This window comes from Ambystoma mexicanum, chromosome 13, assembly GCF_040938575.1.
Source record: "Ambystoma mexicanum isolate Mex_15411 chromosome 13, UKY_AmexF1_1, whole genome shotgun sequence".
Classification (NCBI taxonomy): domain Eukaryota; kingdom Metazoa; phylum Chordata; class Amphibia; order Caudata; family Ambystomatidae; genus Ambystoma; species Ambystoma mexicanum.
The window spans coordinates 793,480,215-793,506,511 of record NC_090938.1 but is presented as its reverse complement, the minus strand read 5'-3'; the positions used below and the strand labels follow the sequence as shown (position 1 = coordinate 793,506,511).

Genomic DNA, 26,297 nt, shown 5'->3' with positions numbered 1-26,297 from the left:
GTGAAGCTTTACCAATACATCAAGGCACTGTTACTTCTGACCTGTTGACCGGGTGTCATGAACTTGGGTGTCTGGTCTGAGGGCATGAGGTGAGCTGCCCTGTCATTCTGGGCTCGTTAGATGTAGCGAAGAATTACTTTATGATGTGTTAATACAGGGTTGAATATCTGCTCTCCAAGGCCCATTAACTTGGGGTAAACCAGAGTACAACTGGATCAGCGAGGGTGCACCTCTGACCCCTTGAGGCGGTGGGTTTTAGGACCAGGCTGTAAATAATTCATTTGGCCGACCATGGCGGTCTTGGACATGGGGGAGGTGAATACTTGAAGCGGGTCCAGCGGGATGAGGGGAGGTGAGGCTGTGCTTCTCGCACACCAGCTAATCCTGGCGGGCCTTGGCGGAAGGGAGAGGGGGAGATGGCCTTGGGTGTGTGTGTGAGAGCAATTCTCTGTGCTTGGGCTGCACACTATGCGGAATGAGGAGAAGGTTAATAAAGTTAGTAATATTAGAGTGATCACACATTTCTAATGTCTATACATTAATGTTCTATTTCATATACGACTACGACAATTTGGCAGTGTTTCATACATCACTGAACATTGGACAACTACATTTTAGTAATCTCATACGGTAGTATTTGGATAACACATGAGGTAGCATTAGGTTTGGTGGGTGTACTCGGGAGCATAGAAGCAATACGTTCAGAGGCGATAGTACATTTTCGTTCTTAAACAAGCATTTAGGCGTGTCTCACTGTACAACACACACACACACTCTCTGTATGCTTTTTCTGCCTTCCTTTGTACCTAGCAGCATTCGTTATTTAGCACTAGGTGGTCAGTAGCAATTTCTTTTCATTAAAGGAGAGTTCCGGGACTTTTTTTTTATTGTCCCTACGGGTCGGCCATGTGTTTGTAAGCATAAATCGGTAGATCGTAGGAAACTTTCCTATGGACCTTACCCGACTTTTCGCCCATTATCGCACTCGAAATCAGCCTCCATTTTGTGATAATCCTATCATTCCGCCGCATCGACCTGGCTCACCTGCCTTTGCGGCACTAAATCAAATCCCCCGCCCCTGAGCCTGACATCAGCAGACGCGTACTGCCCATTTCAAGCACGTCTCGTGTCAACAATCGCTGCGCCTCAGCTATTGACGTGTTGCCATGGAAATGGCAGGACGCCTCTTTCCCCAATAAGTATAAACAGACCGTTTCACAACATACAGCAGCAGATTTTCGATTCCATTACTCTCTCTGTGTTACTTTGAGTATTCTGTGACTCGTTTCAGTGCTCTGGTCAGCTACCTTCGCCGCTTGTAGCCCGTGTGAACACCTGTACCATCTCTGTAAATTATTTTACTATCTTTACCGCACAATGGCCACAATAATGCCGTATATGTACGAGCCCGAGTACACCGAGGAAGAACTACTGGAAAGTCAAGCACGCGAAAACGATGGGGATTCGGACGGCAGTTGGGAGGACCAGTCAACGGATGAAGAGCCTGGACCATGTCGCATGGACGGCGTCTCCACCTGGTGCACGTGCAATCGGTGCGAGCTAATGCCAACTGAGGAGGAGAACTGCTGCTGCCGTGAAAATTCCGGGTGCTTGGCCTACATTTCGGAAAGCGAGCAAAGTCTGCAGGAAGGCGAGCAAAGTCCGCAATGCATCACCGAGCTGCCAGAGTTCAGGGAAGCCTGCCTCTCACGGACCGTGTTGAGGATGATGATGGTGCTTATGCACGAACTTCGCGGCACTGTTCGTCCGCGTAATCCGAGTAACGAGTAAGTATACTCTGTTTGTGATGTCAGTGATGCCACCACTATTTCATGGTCGTCTCCCACATATAAAATTACATTTACATATCATTCGAACGCATGTAAATTTGTTCCATATAGTGCATTTTCTAGATATAATTTTTTTCTAAGAAAAATGACATGTGTTACCTGAATCGACATTGATAAGAAAGTTTGGTCAGTTTAATACAGTTTGCATCTTTTTTTTTCACAGGTGGTACAGGCTGGTGGCCTATCGTTGCTTCACTTGGTGGCTTCACGGGAGGCTCGGACACCGCGTTCGGAGAGTAATACCTGCCTGTGCGGTACTTGCCATTAGACAACATTTCCCCAGTGACAGTGGACAATACCGCGGATTTTCCCTCGATGTGCTGCAACCTCAACTTTACAATGTGTAATGTTTATTATTTATGTTTAATTAAAATCTAAAATAAAGCCCAACATATATTTTAACAATGGTTGTTTTGATTTTTTAAATGAATCTAGTGTATATTCTCCTGGGAGGGTGAGGTATTTATAAACTCACCCCCCTGCATTCCATGTAGTAGATCCTGCAGCCATCCTCTTACATTCAGTTAGATGGCCTCTCCTTGGTGAGGCCCTGCGGCAAACGGGTCTTGTCTGCACGACCACCGCCCCGATCCACCCCCCGCCCTATCAAAGGCAGTTCGCACCGGGGTACTTGTGCTGGCAAGTGGAGCTGTCAGGGAGCGATAAAGGCCAAGAGGTGCCAAAGACCATGTACACTTCAAAGTGGTCTATAGAGCATGGGTTGTTGTTCCCATGTCTACCTCCAGACCCCGTGTCTCCTGCCAAGCATCCCCCCTCACGCTGGACGGCCCCCTGCAATCCACATAAGTGTGTCTCCATTCACGAGTCTTCCTGTGTCTTGTCTGCACGACCACCGCCCCGATCCACCCCCCCGCCCTATCAAAGGCAGTTCGCACCGGGGTACTTGTGCTGGCAAGTGGAGCTGTCAGGGAGCGATAAAGGCCAAGAGGTGCCAAAGACCATGTACACTTCAAAGTGGTCTATAGAGCATGGGTTGTTGTTTCCATGTCTACCTCCAGACCCCGTGTCTCCTGCCAAGCATCCCCCCTCACGCTGGACGGCCCCCTGCAATCCACATAAGTGTGTCTCCATTCACGAGTCTTCCTGTGTCTTGTCTGCACGACCACCGCCCCGATCCACCCCCCCGCCCTATCAAAGGCAGTTCGCACCGGGGTACTTGTGCTGGCAAGTGGAGCTGTCAGGGAGCGATAAAGGCCAAGAGGTGCCAAAGACCATGTACACTTCAAAGTGGTCTATAGAGCATGGGTTGTTGTTCCCATGTCTACCTCCAGACCCCGTGTCTCCTGCCAAGCATCCCCCCTCACGCTGGACGGCCCCCTGCAATCCACATAAGTGTGTCTCCATTCACGAGTCTTCCTGTGTCTTGTCTGCACGACCACCGCCCCGATCCACCCCCCCGCCCTATCAAAGGCAGTTCGCACCGGGGTACTTGTGCTGGCAAGTGGAGCTGTCAGGGAGCGATAAAGGCCAAGAGGTGCCAAAGACCATGTACACTTCAAAGTGGTCTATAGAGCATGGGTTGTTGTTCCCATGTCTACCTCCAGACCCCGTGTCTCCTGCCAAGCATCCCCCCTCACGCTGGACGGCCCCCTGCAGACCGCATAATGCCACGACATATACACGTCATTCATTCACAAACACACCCCTGTTTCGAATTCTTTATAACCCACTTCATATTTCTAATGAGAACTTCTTTGCGCTTTGCTAGTCAACCCGTGAAGGTGCTGGTTATCTGCTCTTCGTCTCTGTGAACTTCCGTGACCACTTTGAGCAAACTCGTCAGTTTGCAACCTGTGAACTGCTCCCTGTTCTACGACAAGAAACTACTCTGATCCCTGCATCTAACTGTTTGTTCGTCAAGGTAAGTCCATGTACCATAATCATTTTGCGTCCAATTTTTTAATTTATATCTATTTGCTAGTAGTCATCAAATTGCATCCATGTTTTCTTTTCGTTCACGACAGTACATGCAAGGAACTAGTCACATGTTCTGAGTTTAGTCAAATTACTTTTTCTATTTTTTGAAAGTTATTGAAATACTTATCCGCATGTGAATAACATGTATAGTTCCAAGAACCAAAACGGACCTTGCATTGAACCTTTTATGTGTCATTTAATGTTTTAACACATTGGTATTCATAGAGAATTGTTGATCTTTACTTTTCAGAACTTTCCATAATGCCTGCCTGTTCCATTGGCGGTTGCCCTTCGAAGACCCATAACAAATCTGAAGGTACTATAATGCATGTTTTCCCTAAGACAATAGATCAGATAAGAGAATGGGTCCGATATTGCGGATATCCAGCCTCTGAGATAGAAAGTAGAGTCCTAGAAGTCTTTGCGGACAAGAGGGGTGATCGATACCGCATCTGCAGCAGGCACTTTAGCCCAGACATGTACTCCACATCATTGCTAATAAGGACGAAAACACCGCGAGCGAGGCGAAAATTGCTCTCAACCGCTATTCCCACTCTATTCGTCCACATCCCTCCACTGGTGAGTCAAGTTTACGTATTTATCTCTCGGCATTGCGGTAGTGTGTAGCATTAGCTAACAATAATTTCCCCATTTATGTATCCACTCAATATGAAGGCTGAAGATTCTCCATCCGTGTCGTTATTGCAGTCATCAGCCACTTCAAGCGCCTATCGGGTAATCTTACTTAGCTATTCTGACACTGACTTGTTTTAGGCATGTAAATCAATAGTTTTAATTGATCGTGTAATTATTTTACCTAATGGTACACCACAGTACTTGTCCTCTAGTCTTTGTTTTCAGTTATAATTATTGTTATCCAAAATAATGCAAGTACTGTCTTTCAGGGAGATGCTGAGGAGTCCAACGCATTGACGACAACCGTAGATGTCACTCAGATGCTCGAGGTACGTTTCAGGACAGTTCCATCGATGGAGATCATCAGATCTTGCATTCTTGTAGCGTGATTGTTACACACAATGTTTCTTTCGTTTTTAGCCATTGATATGTCCTTCTGTCGTCGCCCTCGTATGTGTCTTCTTTTTTCAATATTGTGTTCATTACTAATGAAAGTCCTATGTTTCAGGGAGTCGATGGAGCATTAGTCCAAGAAGAAGGGGGAGCGTGCAGTTACGGGTCGGCGCAACAGCTTGCAGAAGTGTGCACCGCAGTTACAGCGTCCCTTGATGTTCTTATGCATTTCGAGGTATGGATACTGACAGATCGATCAAGCGAGATCAAATGACGTGATTACATCCGCTATACTTCCTTCTTTATTAACGCAAGTACTATGTTTCAGGGAGCTGACGGAGCTTCTTCAACAAGAACATCACCCCTAGTAGTTGATGCAGATCTCTGGGTGGTGACACTTCCAACGATGGAGCAAATCGAATCATATTTAGATATCCATTATTTATTTTAGACAACTGATCAAAGATTGTGCAGGTCTATTTAGATGAGCTGTTGACGCCTGCACAAAGTTTGTTCTTTTTAACAAAATAGAAAACCATACTAATGCAATTACTGTGTTTCAGGGAGTTGCTGAAGCGTCATCTTCAATAATATCATCAATGGAAGTCTATGCGGAGCCCGAGGTATGGATCTTGACAGTTCAATCTAACTAGATCAACAATGCGTGAACTATTGTCGTTTGAATGTTCTACACAATGCGTTCATTCGTGTTTTGCTATTGAGATGTACGTATGGGTATTGGTCCCCAAGTACATTTTGTGTTTTCAATATTATTATACATACTAATGAAAGTTCTATGTTTCAGCGAGTCGATGGAGCCTCAGTGAGTGATGGATGTGCTTATCATGAAAGTATAGTCGTTGCAGCGCGAGAGGAAGTGGAGACATGCACACACGAGTCGGAGCAACAGCGTCCAGATGTTGAAGTTCGAGGAAAGAAAGTTTCAAAGAAAAGAAAGCAAAAGAAGGTTAGTGTCCTGTTCACTATATTATGTTGTCTTTCACTGTCAATAGTTCAATACTGTAAGTTGTGTTTAAACTGAACATCCCTTTTCTAATCTGTCCTCTAGTTGCGAGTGGGTGTAAGAACTAGATCTACACAGACAGTGAAGCGAACGAGAGATGTTGCTTGTCAAACCTTTTGGCAGGGACTTGACTGGAGATGCATCGTGCCAATGGGAAGAATATGAAGTGATTGACAACGGAGCTATACCACCACCAGCCATTGATAGTGAATGTCCTCCTGGTAGTTTGGATGCAGTCGTAGATCAATTCACAGAATCCACACCCGCAAAAAATAAGAGCACGCGAAAGTTGAAGACATTGTTTTTTTCTCCCATCTCCGGACAAGGAACAGATGTTGCAATGGAAGAGAATGAAGTGGACGACAATGAAACACCATCAATATCACTCAGCATAGCGGAAGACGATATCAGAGATTGTACCTTTCATGCGAGTGACATGTCCTCAACGTTACAGGCCGAACCAGCTGGGATGCAGAGTGACAGTATAAGGAAAGAGGCCAAATTCATTGTATTCGATAGCTGTTTGATGGATATTATTATGATGATGAAATGTGGGCATTGGGTTGGTGGGGAAGTATGTGGGGAGCCATTGATTAATGTGACTCGTGCAATTCGAGGCACTAACCTTAAAATACATGCCACCTGTACACAATATCATCCGTTCGCATGGTCTGCACAACCCATGCTGGGGCAACTGCCAGCAGGCAATCTACTTTGTGCAGCGGCCGCACTTTTTAGTGGTTCAAGTTTTAAAAAGTTACAGTATTTCTTTCAGTTTGTGGGAATCCATTTCATTGCGAAAAGTCAGTTCTACAAATACCAAACCGATTATCTATTTCCAGCCATCAGCGAAGCTTGGAGAATGGAAAAAATGTCAATGGAAAGTACATTCGCGGGCAAACGCTTCAGGCTAGCCGGTGATGGACAATGCGACAGTCCAGGATTTTCAGCCAAGTACTGCACCTACCACTTTCAGGACATGGAAAGTAAGAAAATTGTGAGTTCGGTGGTCGTGCAGGTGTCACAAAGTACATCCTCAGTGGCCATGGAGAAAGTTGGCTTTGTAGCATCATTGCAAGAACTACAATCGCGGGGAATGGTGATCGACCTGATAGCCACGGACAGACACGTTTCAATTGCCAAGACAATGAGAGAAGAGTACAAAAATATAAATCACCAATTTGACGTATGGCATCTTGCAAAAACAATCAATAAAAAATTGTCGGCTGCAGGAAAAAAAAAAGATATGCAAGGTATTTCACAGTGGTCCAAGTCAATCAGCAACCATCTTTGGTGGAGCTCAAAAACATGTGAAGGGTCGTTGGAAATTCTACTGGAAAAATGGCGGTCAGTAATGTTGCACTGTAGCAACGTACATCGATGGTCGACAAATGAGCATTTCCACAAATGTGAACATGGCCATTTGTCCACAGAGGAGGCACGGAAGAAGAAGTGGTTGATTCCTTCATCACCCACTCACAAGGCCATTGAAAAGATTGTATTTGATAAAACTATAACAAGAGATTTGAGGGGACTCACGGAATTCTGCCACACAGGAGATTTGGAGGTGTTCCACAATATGTGCCTAAAGTACAGGCCCAAAAGATTGCATTTTGGCATGGAAGGCATGAAAAATCGGACTCTTCTAGCGGTCTTGGCACATAACCATAATGTTGGCCGTCAACAAAGTAGGACGACCGGAACTTTAGGGACGCTTCGCTACAATAAGGCCTTCACTAAAAGAAGTAAACAATGGGTGATCAAACCAGTGTTTGAGGATATGCAATATGAGTTTATTGAGAGACTTATCGTAGATGTCCTCGATAGGCACATACATGGAGTGGTGAACGAACCTATGCAGGGGACAACTGCATTGCCACCCAACATTGCCTCTGTTCCATGTCCACCTAAAGCAGAGCTCATTGAGAAATACACATCACGGTTTAAATGATTGTAATTCGATTGTCTGTTCTCTCGAGTCTCCTCATGTTGCAGGCCCATTGCAATTAAACCAAACAGTAATATAAATCATTTTTACAAAAATTATAGAATGTTTCCGTATTACAAACACATGGCCGACCCATAGGGACAATAAAAAAAAAAGGCACGCAGACAAGATGCCCTTACACTAACTGGAGCTAACTAGAAATGTGTGCTCGCTCAAAGTGAAGGTCAGCTGCTTTGATGTTTTGCTCGGGTGGCGGAAAGGCCCACGACCCAATATAAGGTTCTATTGTGATTTGACCTTGACAGGCCGGGACCATCCTGAAAGACTAAGAAAAGATAATGAATAAAATTTCAGAAACGAAACGATGAGCCACGTTCATTAGAAGAAGTAACGTCGGCAAAGGAGGAGTGGTGTTTCGGGTCTGCCCTACACAGAGACACAATGGAAAATGCAAATATAATGTAAGTAACTTTTGATGAGTTTATACCGCAATTTCATTACTATACAGTGGCTTTAAAGACGGGTTCAGTTGTACTTGTTCGTTCTATGTGGCATAGTGTTTTCTACCGCGCACTATCTGGAGGAGAACCATCTTCTTTTACTGAAGCACCTCAAAACCTTCCTCTTTGCTTCTGCTTTCTCTCTCCCTCTCCCCTGCTACAACTGGTCCACTGTCTGCGACCTCGGTCCTGGGCCCTTCCACTCTCCACCTGCACTGCCTCCCTGTCAACCCCTGCACTGGGGGACTGTCTCAGTATCCTACAGCCCCCCCTTCCCAGCACTTGTTCTGCACTTACCTTGCACTTGCCACCAGCTGGCCCTATTTATTTATTATTTTATGCTACTTACCTTGTACTCCACTCCCCCCCCTCCATGCCTCGCCACGCCTTTAAACACTTGTGTACACCCAGTAGCGCTGTCCTCGCTATGAAATGAATAATTTTAATAAGGATCTGATGGTGAGACTAATTTCATTTTTTATGTTTTTAGGTACATCATTCACTACTGTCTGTGTCACGAGTACCAGACACCGGCGGACGGCTTCTACAGCCGCCAGTTGCTTCTCCGCGTGAACAACGTTACCACCCTGACCATTTTATGGGACGATCGCCAAGTACAAGTATGCCCTTACGCGGTACTAACGGTTAGATGCAACATACCTACCGTTGTGGTGGCCTAGTGCCTCGTTGTTGGAACAGCCATGCGATTATCAGTGCGACAGAAGAGCTTATTTTTATCGTAAACCAACACCCTGTGTACTGCACACGAACATCGCTTCCCTCAAGACGAACTAATTTGGATCGAGAGCAAAGAAAAATGCAAATCGCTGAATATTCTCTAAACATTTGATGTCCAATAAACGTACTTTGCCAAATGTACAATCTTGCCGTTTGCTTTTAAACCACGGTTTCACATTCCGAATTGTGGTGCTGTATTGTGAGATGCTCTAAGACCCTGTGTACAGCAAAGGACCATCGCGTTCCTCAATACCAACTTTTTGGAACATGAGCAAATAAAAATGCAAATCGCTGAATATTCTCTAAACATTTGATGTCAAATAAATGTACTTTACCACATTTACAATCTTGCGGTTTGATTTCAAAGTACAGTTTCATATTCCGAATTGTGGTGCGCTGTATTGTGAGCTGATCTGTGTTGATTTCCGGGGTCTGTGTGGAGTCGCGTAGAAGACGCCTGGGCGCGTTTGCCTACGCAGCTCAGTCATGTCACGGATAGAGGCGGGGAATATGAATGTTTTGATAAAGTCTGTTTCAGGGGCGGGGGATTTGATTTAGTGCCGCAAAGGCAGGTGAGCCAGGTCGATGCGGCGGAATGATAGGATTATCACAAAATGGAGGCTGATTTCGAGTGCGATAATGGGCGAAAAGTCGGGTAAGGTCCATAGGAAAGTTTCCTACGATCTACCGATTTATGCTTACAAACACATGGCCGACCCGTAGGGACAATAAAAAAAAAGTCCCGGAACTATCCTTTAAGTCTTCTAGGCACATGGTATCGTGAATGAGCGGAGGCCATGCTTACTTTACCAATACTTATGAATCTTTATCCTTTCCCCAACACGTTTATTATTAATATAACAACCCTTATGAATCGTTAGGCTTTGGGGTGTGTTCAAACATCGACAGGGGTTCATGTAAGGAGGGTGTTGGCACCATATAGTTTACATGTTAGGGCTTGGATTCAGGGTCGAGGCCTGTTCTTTTAGGATGGTTTTCTCTTATTTTCCAGACTTGAACCGCGAGTCAGGTCACTTCGGGGACAGTGATGTACTGATGAAGGTAAATGATAGTTTTTGTTCTGATACTTGTTTGTGTCTGGTTGCTCGTGAGAACGGGCCTTCAGCTGATCTGCCATGGTGTGGAGGCACCGGGGAAGGGCATGGCCCTCTGTGAGTGGGGGGCTAAGCTGCAGCATTCGCTGGCAGGCTGTCTCGCTGGGGTTCGGGTCGCTAGTATCTAAAATGGAGTCCTGAGGCTTCCAAAATGGTGTCCATAGTCTGTTACAGTACAACATGATCAGTCTTGTGTGTCGATCAGTAGTCACCCCGCCACCTGGGCCCTGGTGACAGGGGGCCTCTGACGAGCCACAAACCTCACGTAGGCGGGGCATATCAGGGAGGGGGGGGTCTCCTGGACCTATCCTCCCATACAAGAGTGTCAAAAGAAAGAATTATTAGAACAAACAAGAGATCACAAATATTCCTAAAGTAGGCAAATACTTTTGGACCCCCCCAATGTATAACGGAGGAGAGAAGAGTCATTCAGAGGACCAGTCTAAGCCAATGTCAATGGGTAAAAGTCTATGTAGCTGAAGCACATCTTGCAGGTGAGTAAAGGTCTTTTCACAATGTTTTTAGACGTCTTTGGTGAAAAAGATGAATCAAATGTAGGGCCACAAGCCGGGAGACTTGTGAAGTAGAAACAAATCTACACAGAGCGGTAAGTTCTCCCAGACTTTACAGTACCTTTTAGGTTGAAAAAAAATGCAGCAGATGACTTCTGCTCCTGTGCAGCTCTGCAGATTCTGGTGTTCCTGGGCCTCAGTTGTGGGGACAAGAGGGAGGACTTTTGGGGACTCCTGCACTACAACGGGACGGTCACTGATGGCAACCAGCAAACTTCAAACAAGTGGCACTTCGTTGTTTCGGCTCCTTGTGTCAACAGCAATCAACACTGCAGTTCTTGGCTGTCGAGGTGGGCCTTCCTTGCATCTGGGGTTGTGCACTATGTTGAGGGGGCTCAGGCTCGGCCAGTCCTGCTTCCTGGCAGTCCCGAGGATCTTCCTGGAGCTCTTGACCAACTTAAAAGCAACGCCTACAAACTGGTGTTCCTCTCCCTGCTATTCGGTTCCAGCAGCGACTGCAATGGCAATTCAACCAGCTCTGAGAAGGATGTCCAGGTGGCTTACTTTGGAGTTGATTGGTCCCACCAACTGAAGGGGAGAAGTCGTCCTTGCAGGGCTTCTCTGTCAATACGAATTTGGAGTTTCAGCACAGCAGCGGGGCCTCGCCGGGCAAACCAACAGTCCAGGATTTGCAGCAGGCGTCTTCTTCAAGTTCTCCTTCGGATTCCTTTGTCCAGTGGTCGACTCTTCCTTCCAAGCCAAAAAGCCTCACATTTTATGTAGGTTTCTCCCATTTATTCCAGCCTGGCTGTCAATCACCCAGCAGGGTGGCTGTCCTTGCCGGACAGCTAGCCGAACAATCACCTAGGAGTGCATTCCTGTCTCCTAGGAGACTAACCACAGCGAGTTTCGGGCACCTCCCTCACTTCCTGCCCCCACCAGACACCCTGGAGCCAGAGGCGGGCTTCACTCGTGAATCCCGCCAAAGACAACGCAAACAAAGGGACCAAACTTGGTTTTGCACGCAGAGTAAATCTCAAGAAGGACCTAAACAACAAGAAATGGCGAATAAAGAAGACCGGGCCATTTTGACAAAAATGGCACCCAAGGGTGCTTTACTGCAGCTGTGAACGCAGCCTGCGTTAAAGACACACCAAAGTAGTAAAACGTTACCACTGCCATCAGCCATTAATTTTGTAAAGGGATGTTATATGAGAAGCTGGACAAAGGGGCTACTAAGTATCCCCTCCAGCACACTATGGTAAGATAGTGGGCCTCATTACGACCCCGGCGCTAAACCATGGTGCTATTAGCACCATGGTCCATGCCGGGGTCCGCCATGGTGATTGGCGGAATTACCGCCCCATTCCAAGGTTGGCAGGGCGGTAATTCCCCATTCACCATGGGCCCTTCCCCATTCCCATTTTTGCCCCATAGGGCTCAATGGGAATGGGGAAGGCGCTAAGTACGGTGCCGCAAATTGCTAAAAGCAGGCGTTAAGGTCGGGTCCCGCAAAGGGACCTTGTAATGAGGCGTTAAGGGTTTAACGGCGCCGACACCTTTTACGGCGCCGTTAACCCCTTAACACCTGGGTTGTAATGAGGCCCAGTGTGTGCTGGGTCTAGAAAGTTACAAATGTAAGTAAAGTAAATTTCACTTTACTGCTCTTGGAACAGTAGTTGTCCAAGAGAAAGGTATTTAAACCTTTGGGTTAATCTGAAAGACTTCCCTGTGCCACTGCACTGAAGGTGCTGTGTGACACAATGCAAAAAGATGCCTGTGGAGTTTGTCAGACTCCACAATACCAAAAGAAACACAGGGTTCAAATCACATAAAAATACATGAGAGAGTGAAATAAAGGGTCTCGCTCTGTCCAGGTAAAAATTAAAAAGTCCTAGAGTCCAGCAAAAGTGCTGGGCGTCTCTAAGGTAGAGAGGAATTAGCACATTTCTGAGAATTCTCCCTAACAGTCGACTTTATGGACAGGCATCCAGGTGAGTTCACACACCCTCCGGGTACTGCACAGGAGTAGTGGGGGAACAAGTGGGGAGCCACCTGAAAAGGTACAAAGACTGGACAGTTGACAGCCCAGCACATCCACACACCAACCTTTGCTACTCTGTCAGGACACCTTGATAACCTATACATTGTTGACCCGTCCCACCAAGGTGATCAAGTATCACAGGATGACCAATTTAATCAGGTCTATGACGACGATCCATTACATTATGCCGTCCCCAGAAGACCAGGATCAGCATATTGCTGACTCCCCAATTGAAAACCAGCTCCAATAGAATGAGCTACTCATTAAAGCGGCCCAGCACTTCAAAATAAATCCACTCATCATGAGACAGACTTTGTGGATGACATCCTGGGGTCTAAGGGAGTATTTTCATTTCTGTGCTTTTGCTGGACTTAGGACTTTTTCATTTTAACCCCTGCATGAGGCCTTTTTTTATTTCACTGTCATGTGTTTTTCCCTGATTTGGATTTGATGTTTTCACTGTTTTTGGAGTCTACAAACTCCATATGCATCTGCTTTTTGTATAGTGACACACAGAAAGCTCTGTGCATTGTCACTGAGAAATCCTTTGGATTTCTCTTAAGGTTTCATTGCCTTTTCTTGGGTGAACTACCTTTTCTCTTTGTAGGTCCAGCATATCCCCATTTTATGTGCAGTGCTGGGGGGTTACTTAGTAGCCCCTTTTCCTACTTTCTCATGTAACATTTTGTGTTACCCTCACTACCTTAAATGGCTGGTGGCAGTAGTTTAATTTGTATTACCAGAGTGCTTTTTTACTGCAGGCTGAACCCTCAACTGCAGTACAGCACCCACAGGTGTCCATTTTGTCAAAATGGCCCTTGTCTTCTTTTTTTTGCCATTTTCTGTTTGTGAGGTCTTCTCCAGCATGGGGTCTGGCATGGATTCACATGCTCATGAATATTCCCACGTCGTCAGGCCGAGAATCCTCAGTAAAAGAAAAACTTTCACTTACAAACTGTATTTCTCCTCTAAACCAATCACTGAGCTCTGGGGCATACTGCCCCCAGCCAATGACTGCCCTCTCCCAAGCCCCTCCTCTGGCAGCCATCTTCAGATTTGTAACGCATGTTCAAGTGTTGGGAGTCCTCATGTTTTGCTCTGTGAGCTGATCTATGTTTTTCGTGCTTTTTCAGTAAAACGTTTGATTTTTTTTTTGTCAAACGGAGCCCGTGTGCTCTTTCTCTACATCGGCCGACAAGCAGGGATCCGTTTGTGGGTGAATTTCAACGCCCCTCAAAGGCAAGAATTGTCGAAGTTTCATCGAAGATTCCAGAAGGCCATCGGGCCTAATCCGCACTCCAGACCATGTTGGAGGAGGAGGGAGGCTCCCTTTTCAAGATTTGCCTCAGCTGCGGAATGTGTTTGTAGAGGACAAACGCCTCCAGTGCCTCTACTGTCTCCATCCGGATCACAGGGAAGCGGATTACGAAATCTGCCTCGGGTTCTTCAAACTAACCGTGAAGGATCATCACAGTAGGCTGGCGGTGTGGCGGCGTGCAGGAAGCGGGGGCATGCCTCACCCAGGACTGGCCGGTCCGAAAAGCAGACTTCTAAGTCCTTTCAAGGTGCTCCATCCGTGGGGGCCCAAGACGAGGCCAAGCACTGCAAGTCCGTTTCTGTCGGGTCACGTGGCGGGCCTCCATCTCCAGCTAAGGGGGCTGATCCTGTGAAGGTAGTCTTTGCAGTGCAGAAGGTATCCCTTGCGCCGAGGCGCGAAACCGCTGCAGTGACTTTGGAAAAGTCTGCAGGCACGCTGGAAAAGGGAACACAGTGTCAGAACCCGGTTTCAGCCACCCAGGGTGAAAAAAGGGGTGGCGGGCAAGGAGGCCCCGGACCAGCCCTCCCAAGCCGTGGCCCAAGCCATGGAGGTCTCATCCAAGGATGACGACCTGGAGTCTCTACACACGGTCCACAAGGACGTGGAAGAGGACAGCGACAACGGCACAGGGCCTAGTTTTCCGATCACGCCAGCTCAGCCGAGGGATGCGTCTCTGGACATCCTGTCGACCCTCTACACCTTGGTGTCAGAAATCGAGAAGAGGTTGCCACAGGGCCCAATTCCAATTGTCCCAGAGGCCCCCTGATCAGCTGCAAGCGGACCCAGACATGGGGATGGACACGGCCACAAAAATGATGGACGACGATGAGGATATCGTTGCGGCGGGTCTCCGCAGCCTAGGGCATCCCCACTGATGAGGTGGGGTCGTTCCATTCCTTGATCACCAGAGAGTCGGAGCTATTCCAGATGGTGCCCGAAGAACCCAGAAAGAGGGTTTCTTATACCAGGAGCGAGACAATCATGGTGGTGCCCCTTCTGGACGACATTGGGGGGAGAGCCTGGCACTCATGAAGAACCCTTGCACGGCTCTGGCCAAACGGGATGGACTGGAGAAGTAGTACCGGGTAACGGAATCTACACCCAAGTGCCTGAGGTTGCAACCATTGCCGGATTCGGTGGTATCGGCGGCCGCGAGTAAACGGTCGACTACCTCGTCTTCGTCGTCTTCACTCGCTCCGGACAGCAAGGGAAAGAAAATGGACGCCATGGTAAGGAAGTTCATTTACACTGCAGCGTCCAGCATCAAGGCGGCCAACGCACTCGGAATCCTAGCCAGGTACGACAGGGAGCTGTGGTACAAACTGGGCCCGATTTTGGAGTTCCTCCCCGACGACAAGAAGATGGAGGCTATCGCTCTCTTCCAGGAAGGGGAGGTAGCATCGGATCATGCCATCACAGTGGCATTGGACATTGCCGACACAGGGTTCTGGCAAATGGGGAACAGTGTCTGCCTTTGTCACCAAGGCTGGATGAAGGCCATGAATTTCCGCCAGGAGGTCCAAGCGAATGTACTGGACATGCTCTTGGACGGAGATAACCTATTTGGGAAAGTCGTTGACCAGTCCATACAGGCCATCAAGGCGGATACAGAGACGGCCCATTCCCTGGGCACCCTCCTTCAGCACTTCTCTTCCTTTCGATCCTCCAGAGGAAAGTCGAGCAGTTCGTCCAAATGCTTTTCCTCATCGTACTGTCAGCCTTCCAGATCCACGACTCGGGAAGCCTACAGAGGCCGTTCCCAGGCCTACGGTGGCAGAGGACAGCATCGCCGTCGCCCGCAGTACGCCGGCGCTGAAGCAAACTTCAGCCGACCAGGATGTCGGGCCCCCACCTATGCACCCCCGGTGGGAGGCCAGCTGGCGAAGATGGTCACTGAGTGGGAAAAGATCACCACCGACGGATGGGTGCTGGACGCTCTCACCCAGGGACATACGCTGGAGTTTCAGCACAGGTGTCCGCGGATCCCTCCTGTAGCCCATCAGGAGCAGCACATCTCTCAGCTCCTGGAGGAGGTATGGGTCAGGCTGCAAAAAGGGGTGATAGAGCTAGTTCCCCAGCGACTTCTGGAGGCCCATTCTGGACCTACGACGTCTGAACAAATACCTCAAGTTCCAAAAATTCAGGATGGTCACGTTGCAACATGTGCTCAGCCAACTGGAAGAAGGAGACTTCTTGACATTGCTGGACCTGGAGGACGCCACTGGACGTCTGCACGCCAGAGGCCTGTGTTTGCCAGAGGAGAAGGATCTTCATATCAACATCCTGGAGCTACGGGCCATGTTCTGGGCCCTCAAGTGGTTCCTCCCGTCCCTGAAAGGCAAGGTGCTAAGGATCTTAACTGACAACATCACCACCATGTTTTACATCAGGAAACAAGGGGGCACTCGATCCCCGGGGGTCTCAAAGGAGGCCCAGGTCTTGTGGCGTTGGGCCATCGGACAGGGGGTGTTCCACGTCACTCCTCACCTGGCGGGAGTCTAGAACACCATCACATACTCCCTCAGCAGGGAACTGCACTCCTGCCACGAGTGGGAGCTTCATCAGGATCCGGTGGACCGCCTGTTCGCCGAGTGGGGCAGTCCCCAGATAGATCTGTTTGCGACAAACTCCAAGTGCAAGAGGTTTGCCAGCAGTTTCCACCAGCCGAGGAGCCTGAGGGACATGTTCTCCTTTCCGTGGGAAGGACTGCCCCTGTACGCGTCCCTCCCCCCGTTCCCTCCCCCCGTTCCCTCTCCTGCTACGAGTCATCAACACACTCAATGGTGTCCGTGCAAGATGGTACTCATCGCCCCGGTATGGTCGAGGCAGATTTGGTATCCGGACCTTCTCAGTCCGTCAGCGTCACCCCAGGTCAAGCTGCCGGTAGTTCTGGATCTTCTCACCAGGGAAGGAGGCGCAATCCTGCATCACGACCCAGGATTGCTGAACCTCAGGGCTTTGCTCCTGCAGCCCTAGGGTTTGGTGGATACGAGTTGCCTGCGGACTGCAGAGAGGTCCTCGCGAAGGCCGGGACGGCGTCGACTTTGAAGTGCTACGGTCATAAGTGGAAGCGTTTTGCTATGTGGTGCCAGTCTCAGAAGATTAACCCGCTGAGGATCATGGCCCCACAGGTTCTTCCATAAATGCTCTCCTTGGCCAAAACCAGCCTGACACACGCTTCTATCAAGGTGCGGTCTCTGCTGGGGAAGGCTCCTTCCCTTGGCTGGGGAACTCAATGTGGTTCCGACTGTTGGGGAGAATTCTCAAAAATGTGCTAATTCCCTCCACCTTCGAGACCCCCTGTAACTTTGCTGGATTTTGAGGACTTTTTTTTTTGCCTGGAGAGAATGAGACCCTTTTCCCCACTCGCTCATGTATTTTAATGTGATTTTATACACTGTGTTTCTTTTGGTTATGGAGTCTAACAAACTCCATAGGCATCATCTTTTACAATTGTCACACAGCACCTTCAGTGCAGTGGCACAGGGAAGTCGTATAGGCTTCCCAAGGTTTAAATACCTTCTCTGGGGTCAACTACTGTTTCCCAGAGCAGTGGAGTGAAATTGACTTCACTTAGACCTATAAAACTCTAGACCCAGCACACCCTATCTTACAATAGTCTGCTGGAGGGGTTAGTTAGTATCCCCTGTGTCTAGTTACGCATGTAGCATTTATTTTACCCTTTCCCCTCAGAATGGCTGGTGGCAGTGGTTTTGTAATGAACATCCATGATTTACCCCGACCGCAAACTGTTTGCAGCTCCGGTAACATTAAATCACGGGAGCCATGTTTTTCAAAATGGCGCTGAGCCTTTGTTGTTAAAATGGGCACCGGTCTTCTTTTTTCGCCATATCTTTCTGGAAAGGTCCTTCTCGAGTTTTTCTCTCCGCGCCAAACCAAGTTTGGTCTCTCTGTTCATTCACCTTTGGCGGGCTTCAGAAGTGAAACCCGCCTCTGGCTCCGGAGTGTCTGGGGTATGCAGGAAGTGAGGGAGGTGCCCGAAACTCCATGTGCTTAGTCCCCTAGGATACCCAAATGCACTATGTGGCGATTGGCTGGCTGGCTGTTCGGCAAGGACAGCCACCCTGCTGGGTGAGTGGCAGCTAGGCTGGAATGAATGGGAGAGAACTGAATAAAAGGCGAGCCTCTTGGCTTGGAAAGCAGAGTCGGCCACTGGGCAAAGGAATCAAAGAAGAGCTTGAAGAGGGCAGCTGCTGCAACTCCTGGACTGTTGGTTTGCCCGGTGAAGCCCTGCTACAGGTCTGAATCGCCAAGTTCGCATCGACAGAGAAGCCCTGAAAGGACGACTTCTCACTTTGAGTTGGTGGGACCAATCAACTCCCAAGTAAGCCACCTGGACACCCATCTCGGAGCTGGTTGAATTTCCTCAGAGTTGCTGCAGGAAACCATAGAGCCAGGGAGAGGGACACCAGATTGTGTGCGTTGCTTGTAAGCTGGCCTAAAGCTTTTGGAAGTTCCTCCGGACTCCCACGAAGCAGAACTGACCAAGCCTGGCCCCCCTCAATTGAGTGCGGGACCTCAGATGTGAGGAAAGTCCACCTTGACAGCCAGGAACCGCGCTTATTGCTATTTGCTGTAACGCAAGGAGCTGAAATGCGAAACAGCCACTGAAAGTAAAGTTTGCCGGTTGCCAGCTAGGACGGTGCCAGTGCAGTGCAGGACTGCTGCCTGTCCGTCCGAGACAGAGCGATCACTGTGATGACGGCGTTCCTGGCTGGTGTGTCCGTGCTGGACATCTGCAGGGCTGCTACATGGAGGTCCATGTACAACTTCACTGCATTGACAGGGATTCCAGGGAGGAGTCCAGAGTCGGCCAGGCAGTGCTACGCAACCTTGAGGTGAGTCTGCCCAGAAGTGAGAGATATTGCTTCTGTTGAGCCTTGCCACCTGCCGTGTTTGTGTACTGCTATGTATTTGTTATTCATGAGCATGTGAATCCATGCCAGACCCCATGCTGGAGAAGGAACAAGTTACTTACCTTTAACTATTGTTCTCCAGCATGGGTCTGGCATGAATTCACATGTGAACCCTCCGTCCGTCCCCTCTGCGGCTCTTCTTGGTCATACTGCCACTTTACTGCTTACCAAATCTGAAGAAAGCTGCCAGAGGAGGGGCTTAGGGAGAGGACTGTCATTGGATGGGGGCAGGTTGACCCAGAGGACAGTGATTCGTTTGAAGGAGAAACACAGTTTGTAAGTGAAAGTTACACTTTTTTTTTTTATACCGAGGATTGCCAGCCTGACGACTGGGAATATTCATGAGCATGTGAATCCATTCCAGACCCATGCTGGAGAACAATCGTTACAGGTAAGTAACATGTTCTTTCTATTCCCTTCATAAATGTTCATTACTTATTTTTGTTCTATACAGTATCCAAATATATTCTTTCTGTCTTTCAGTCACTTCGTTATTCAATGGTACGTGTTTCAACTTTCAAAAGCATTGGTAACAGCATGCAACTTGTTCGGTATTCACATATACCGGCTTTGGCCTTCCACCGTACTTATAACAGTTCTTAACTTGCTCAGCATTCACACATGCCAGTTCCAGTCCGCGGAGCGCCCCGGAACGAGTGTTCCCTTCTTGTCACTCACTGGTATTGTGAGGCGACTCCTTCAGGTCTCTGGGTTTTGCTTCACAGCTTTGTTTTGCTCCGCCTTTTCGCGTGAGCTACAACGAGCAACGTCCACCATCCTGGATTGTTGTAACGCATAGCTCCGCTCTTCACCAGTGGAGGCTACTGAAAGCGCCACTCACTCTCAACGGCCAGTCTTGGCCCCGGCATCTATTCCGCACTCCTGCTTGCACGGCTTTGGTCCAGCCTGCTCTGCTCCTCCAGACCATGTCCTTCTCTCCACCAGGTCGTCTCACTCTTTGTGCTGGCCGGTCACCCTTTTTATACACTTGGGACTTGGCAAATGATTGCAGGTGTCTTTTATTGCCTGACCATGATGAAGCCTATTAGCTGGTCATGCCTGGCTATTACAACTGAACTCCTCCAGGCCCTCTTCCTCGTCTCAGTACCAAAGTGTTTAGAGAAGTTTGAATGAATAACGGTGTGCATAACTCCCAGTTGTTTTTCTCATACTCCTACGTCCTGTCCCCTTCCTCCATACTTATGGAACATTGGTCCGTCCTATGGGACGGGACCGGAGCACTTTGTAAAAAGCATCACATTTTTCAAAAATGTGTCCTTCCTCTCTTTTTGCACGCGGCCATAAACCTGCCCTCCTTAGCCCCGCCTAGTGCATCGCCCATCAGTCCTTTTCTCTGCACGTTCAGGACTGGACGCACTTGCATCTTTGGAAGATTTTTTCCTTCCAGTGTCTCTCTCTTCTGCTCCGGCTTAGCGGTCACGTGTAGTCCGTCTATGCTGTTTCGGTAAGATTTTCCTTCTTGTTCTTCCTGCGAACAACGCCTCGCCAGGGCGGATCCCCATCCTCTTTGTTTAGAGTGTTTGGGTCTGGATCACCAGTGGGACTCGTGCTTCTACTGCGATTCCCTTTTGGTCCGGGCACTTCAACGTCGTCGGGATCAGTGGGAGGTGGTGTTTCAGCACGTTCCTCCACTGCATTTTCAGAGTTTCATCGAGAAGAAGAGAGTTAAGTTCTTTTGTTTTTAGGGCACCCCGACCGGGGGACTCCTTCCCGGGTTCTTCCCGGTCCGGGAGGGGCTTCAAAAGCTCTGTACAAGAGTTTTCTCTGAGGGCCTCCGTAAGGGGCCTGCTCATACTGGATTGCAATCCGAGGCCCCTCCTTCCCATAAAGACACCGGAGCACGCCCCAAGGCCTCAATTGAGGTCTTCTGTACCGAACCAAGCTTCGAGGCCCCTTGTGAGGGAGCTGTTACTGGACTCTGGTCCGAGGTCCCTCTATCAGAGGCTAAAGTGACTGACAGAACTGAGAGGCCTGTTAAGGTCTTGTCGGTGAGGTGGGTTCCTCATTGTTCCCGCTCTGGTGGTGATACCGGTTCTGTCGAGGGGGCACAGAGTGAGGTCGGCAAATGTAATTCCTGTTACCGGCGTGGCCGAGGTTCCTCTTTCAGAGGCTAATTTGGCTAATAGTATGTCTCTGAAACATCCTAGGCCACACAGTACTGGCTCTGCCGAGGTTCCTTGTGTCAAGGCTAAAGTCAAGACCCATGACCCGTCTGTGGAGACTCCTGCCTCACTCGCACATGTGATGCAGTTCTCCTGAGGTGTTCACAAAGTGGCGCCCGTTCCAGCGCGAACTACGACGGCCATGTTGGACTCTTCCCTTACACCTATGCCATCCGCGTTGGCCGCTGGGAGCATTTTTTCGGGTGAACATCGTTTTCCTTGTGCTCTGTTTCGTCCAGTTTATGACTGGAATGCTCGGATGCCATTACAGCACTCGGTCTCGCTCCCTGAGGCGTCTGCGCCATTGATCTATGTCAACCCGGCTGGTGAGGTCCCCTCTTGGCAGCCCTCTCCCTTGCGGGCCTGGAGCTACTCCTCTCATGAGAGGCCTCCGCCTGCCACAGTGTTTAAGCCTTCGGCTGAGGATGCCTTCTTTGGAAAATTTCAGAAGCTCATGCACTCTGACCCCATGAAGGAGTATTTCAGAGGTCTTTTTAAGGAAATCTGCCCTCCAGTGCTGAATTCTGTGCCGACGGTCCCTGCCGCGGCACCAGTTGTTCCGGCAGCTTTCCCACTTCTTGCATTTGGCCCACCTCCAGCCCTTCCACCTCCACCGCCCTTGTCTCCAATAGACAAGTCTTCGGTGGAGCCAGACGTGACGCAGGTTGATCCGGACGCGTTAGATGACACGCAAGGGGATCAGGATGGCGATGACCAGCCCCACTCTGTTAGGGCGTTTCATGAACGGGTACTGGACATGATGGTTCTCCTGGATGTTCCAGTACCCGAGGCACCGCCTCCACAAGAAGGGGTGCTTTCTGGGGCGTTCACCCTGTCTCCTCAGGAACGTACCGGCTTGTTCATCCAAAAGGACGTTTTGGCCGAGTTCTGCAAGGTCTGGGAAAAGCCACACTCTGGACTGCACGTCAACAAAAAGATAGACGCATGTTATAGGCTTCATGTTTCTGAGGAGGTAGCCTTAGCTTCTTGCCCGCTCCCTTCCTCCACGGTGGTGGCGGCTACCACTCTTCAATCCAGACCAGCTTCAGCGTCGTCCACTGTGGCGGCTAAGGTTCTGGCCAAAGTTGCTTGACTCTTTGGGGAGGAAGATTTTTGCTACTTCGGCCCTGCAGTTGCGTCAAGCGAATGCAGAGCTCATTTTAGCGGGGACGAATATGAGAATGTGGAAAGTGTGTTGGAATTTGAGGAGGACAAGCTGGATGATTTTAAGGCTGGCTTGTCAGTTGCCAGAGTTCTGGTGCAGGATATGCTTGAGGCTGCGGCGTATCATGTCAGCACCTCGGCTCGGGGCCTCATGCTTGGCGTGGTCACCTCTCGTCAGGCTTGGCTTCATGCCACAAAGTTTTCCAAGGACGTCCAGGATAAAGTTCTGGACCTGCCTTTTGACGGCAAAGAACTCTTTCATTCGTCAACGGATGTAGAGCTGACTAAAACTAAGAACAGCACTCAACGGCCAAGTCTTTGTCAGTTCTGGTAAAACCACCTTTTAGGGCTCAGAGAACGCCCTCACAGCCTCCGTCTTCCTCTGGGTTTCGGGGGTTTCTAAATCGAAAGACAGTCGATCCTCCAGCGTCGGCATCAGCAGCGAGGCCGGTTTTTCTCTCGGTCCTCTGCCTCCTCCTCAGGATCTGGGGGTCTCGTCTCTGAGAAGCCCGCTAAATGAGGGTTTTCGGCGCTCTCATGAGACCCCGTTGGGGTGGCGCATTGCGTCTCACTGGGAAGCGTGGCAGACCATCACTGAGGACCGGTGGGTCTTGTCCGTCGCACGGGCGGGCTTCTGCCTGCCCCTTCCTCCCCCACCCCACCCATCAATCCTCCCTTCCAGCAGTCGGGGACGCCCTCCCTCAGAGCCGAAGTCCAGAATCTCAAGGCAGTGCAACCCGTTCCCCTAGGGGAGCGAGGGGAGGGCTTCTACTCCCGTCTGTTCACAGTGCCCAAATCCAACCTGGCTGGCCTGCGCACCATCCTAGACCTATCCCAGTTCAACCTTTCTCTTCCCCAAGAGAAATTCAAGATGATCACGCCCGGTCAAAGTCCTCTTTACAGAAGGGCGATTGGCTCAGCGTGGTGGACCTTCAGGATGCGTATATGCATATTCCCATTTGGAGCCCGCATCGGAAATACCTATGATTTTCCATGGGGCAGGAGCATTTCCAGTTTCGTGTGCTCCCGTTTGGTCTCCGCTAGGCACTGCGTGTCTGTACGAAGATGATGTCGGTCATTGCAGCTGTTCTTCGGCTTTATGGTATCCATGTGTATCCGTATTTGGACGATTGGCTGCTGCGCAGTTCTTGTCCAGTGAAAGCCTTGAGCAATCTCCAGTCTAGCCTCCAGCTCCTATTCCACTTTGGGCTGCCGGTGAACTGGCGGAAATCTTCCATGACGGTCTCTCAGGACTTGATTTTCCTGGGATTTCGCTGGAACACGATCGATTGCAGAGTATACCTGACTGGGGACAGAATAGCGGATCTGTTGGACACGTGTCAGGTGTTTTTGCAGTCTGAGAAAATGTCGGCATGGTGGTTCCAGAGGCTTCTGTGCCTCATGGCTTCATGCGTACTGGCTCTTCCTCTTTCTCGCCTCAAGATGAGGCGGACGCAGATGGCTCTTCGGAGCTCTTGGCTTCAAGCAGTGGATACAGATTCCAAAATGTTATTGGTTCCACCTTTTATGAGGATGGACCTCCTGTGGTGGCTGTCTCAGCAATTTGTCAGTGGGCGCTCCCTTTCAGGACCCCTGCCCACTGCTGACTATCACGACAGACTCCTCCCTTCTGGGTTGGGGGTGACGTTGGATCATCTTCAGGTTTCAGATCATTGGTTGCCACAGGACAGACAACTTCATATAAATTATCTGGAGCTCTTGGCGATATTCCTGGCGCTGAAAGCCTTCAAACCAGGCATTGTCAACAAGGTGGTCCGTGTTCGCACGGACAGTGCGGTGTCCATGTTCTATATCAACAAGCCGGTGGGGGGGTACTAGGTCTCCTCCTCTTGTGGATCTTGCCATTCAGATTTGGGAATGGGCCATTCAGCATGGTATCTGGCTGGTAGCAGTGCACGTCCCGGGCCAGTTGAATGTCACTACAGATGTCCTCAGTCGGCGGTCAATTGTCAGCTACGAGTGGGAGCTGAACACAGAGATCCTCTCGGATATTTTTCCCTATTGGGGCACTCCAGAAGTGGACCTCTTTGCGACTTCTACAAACAGGAAGCTTCCCCTGTATGCCTCCAGGAACGGGCACGGAGCCTTTTGCGCTGGGGGATGCTCTTGAAATTCCATGGCACACCATGAGGGCCTACGCTTTTCCGCCTCTTCCTCTGATCCATCGGGCGCTTTGCACGCTAAGGAACACAGTGAATTGTTCCCTGCTGTGCATAGCCCCTTATTGGCTGGCCAGGTTTTGGTTTTCGGAGCTTCAGCATCTATCGGTGTGCCCGCCACTCCAACTGTTCCCCGACCTGCTTCACCAGAGCGATCGGCAGCTGTGGCACACCTACCCACAATCGTTCAGCTTGGCGGCCTGGTGCCTGAGTTTAGATCTTTAGAGCGCTTCAATTTGTCTGCGGATAACATGCACATTATTCAAGCGGCCAGGAAGTCCTCAACAAGGTCTCAGTGTAGAAGTAAATGGCTTTGGTTCTGTCACTGGTGTTTGGCTAGGCAGCTGGACCCCAGGGATGCTACTATTGACATGGTCCTGTCCATTGTCTCACATCTGGCAGAGTCTGGCATTCATGTTTTGTCCTGCAAGACCTATTTGTCAGCGGTTTCCGCTTATTTGTCCACTGACCAGTGCTTTTTTTCACTGACTAATCCAGTCATTAGAAGGCACTTTGCGGGCCTCATGCATCTTTACCCTCCTGTCCGCAATGTGCACCGAAGGTGGGATTTGAATGTGGTCCTTACGGCCTTGTCATAAGCCTTTTGAGCCAAGGACTACTGTTTATTTCAAGTACCTTTCGTGGAAGGTGTCTTTTTTTTACTTCTGCAAGGCGTGTGAGTGAGCTCCAGGCCTTGTCGGTAGAGCATATTTTCCTTGTATTTCATAGGGATAAGGTGGTTCTACAGACAAATCCTTCTTTTCTTCCAAAGGTGGTTACCGATTTTTATCTGAATCAGTCAATTTACTTGCCTGTATTCTTTCCAGACCGGGCCTCAGATACTGAAAGGGTGCTACACTGCCTGAACGTTAGAAGGGCCCTTAAATTCTATCTTGACAGAACATCTGAGTTTAGGGACTCTTCACAGCTTTTTGTGACTTTCAGTAATCCACAAGGCAAGCCGGCTTTGAAAGCGACCATCTCCAGATGGATTGCTGCCTGTATTTCTGAGGCTTATACCATTCAGGGTCTCCAGGCCCCAAGGGGGATTCATGCTCATCTTGTACGGGGCAAGGCGGCTGCCGTTGCCTTCCAAAAGTATGTCCCCTGGGAGACCATCGCAAAAGCGGCTACATGGGCCACCCCATCGGCTTTCAAGTAAACATTATTGTCTAGAACTGGGCTCCAGGGCGGATTCTCAGTTCAGTCAAGCTGTGCTTTAAAACATGTTTCAGTGAGTTTCCATCCACCCGTATTTCCTGTGAGGAGTGCTTGGGAATCTCCCATAAGTATGGACGAAAGGGGACGGGACAAGAGTATAATAAAATTACTCACCATAGTGACTACCTTACTCTTAGTCCATAGTCCCCTTTCTTCCATACGCCCCCCCGCCGTCCCCTCTAATAAGGTTCCTCTGTTATTGCTTAAAGGTCTCGGACCTGGCGATAGAAAAGGACTGATGGGCGATGCGCTGGGCGGAGCTAAGGAGGGCGGGGTTACGGCTGCATGCGATACCCCGCGTAAAAAGAGAGGGAGGACAAATTATTGAAAAATATGATGCTTTTTACAAAGTGCTGTGGTCCTGTCCCACAAGACGGAGGAATGTCCCATAAGTATGGAGGAAAGGGGACTATGAACTAGGAGTAAGGTATTCACTAAGGTGAATAACTTTATTATTTTGGTATTGAGCTGATATCTCTGTTTTAACAAGAGGAGGCTGATATGTGTTGATTCTGCCCAAATGAGAATGTGTCTTCCTAGTAGATCTCTTCCTCGTCGCAGTATTCAAATGTCCTTGTGCCATTTGAAAAGGTAGA

General features: G+C 49.2%; 1 protein-coding gene across 3 annotated transcripts in view; it reads left to right on the top strand.

The window, feature by feature from the left end:
- The window catches only part of MDC1 (mediator of DNA damage checkpoint 1), a 323,363-nt gene that overhangs the window by 277,571 nt on the left and 19,495 nt on the right, over window positions 1-26,297 (top strand). The window lies entirely within an intron of this gene.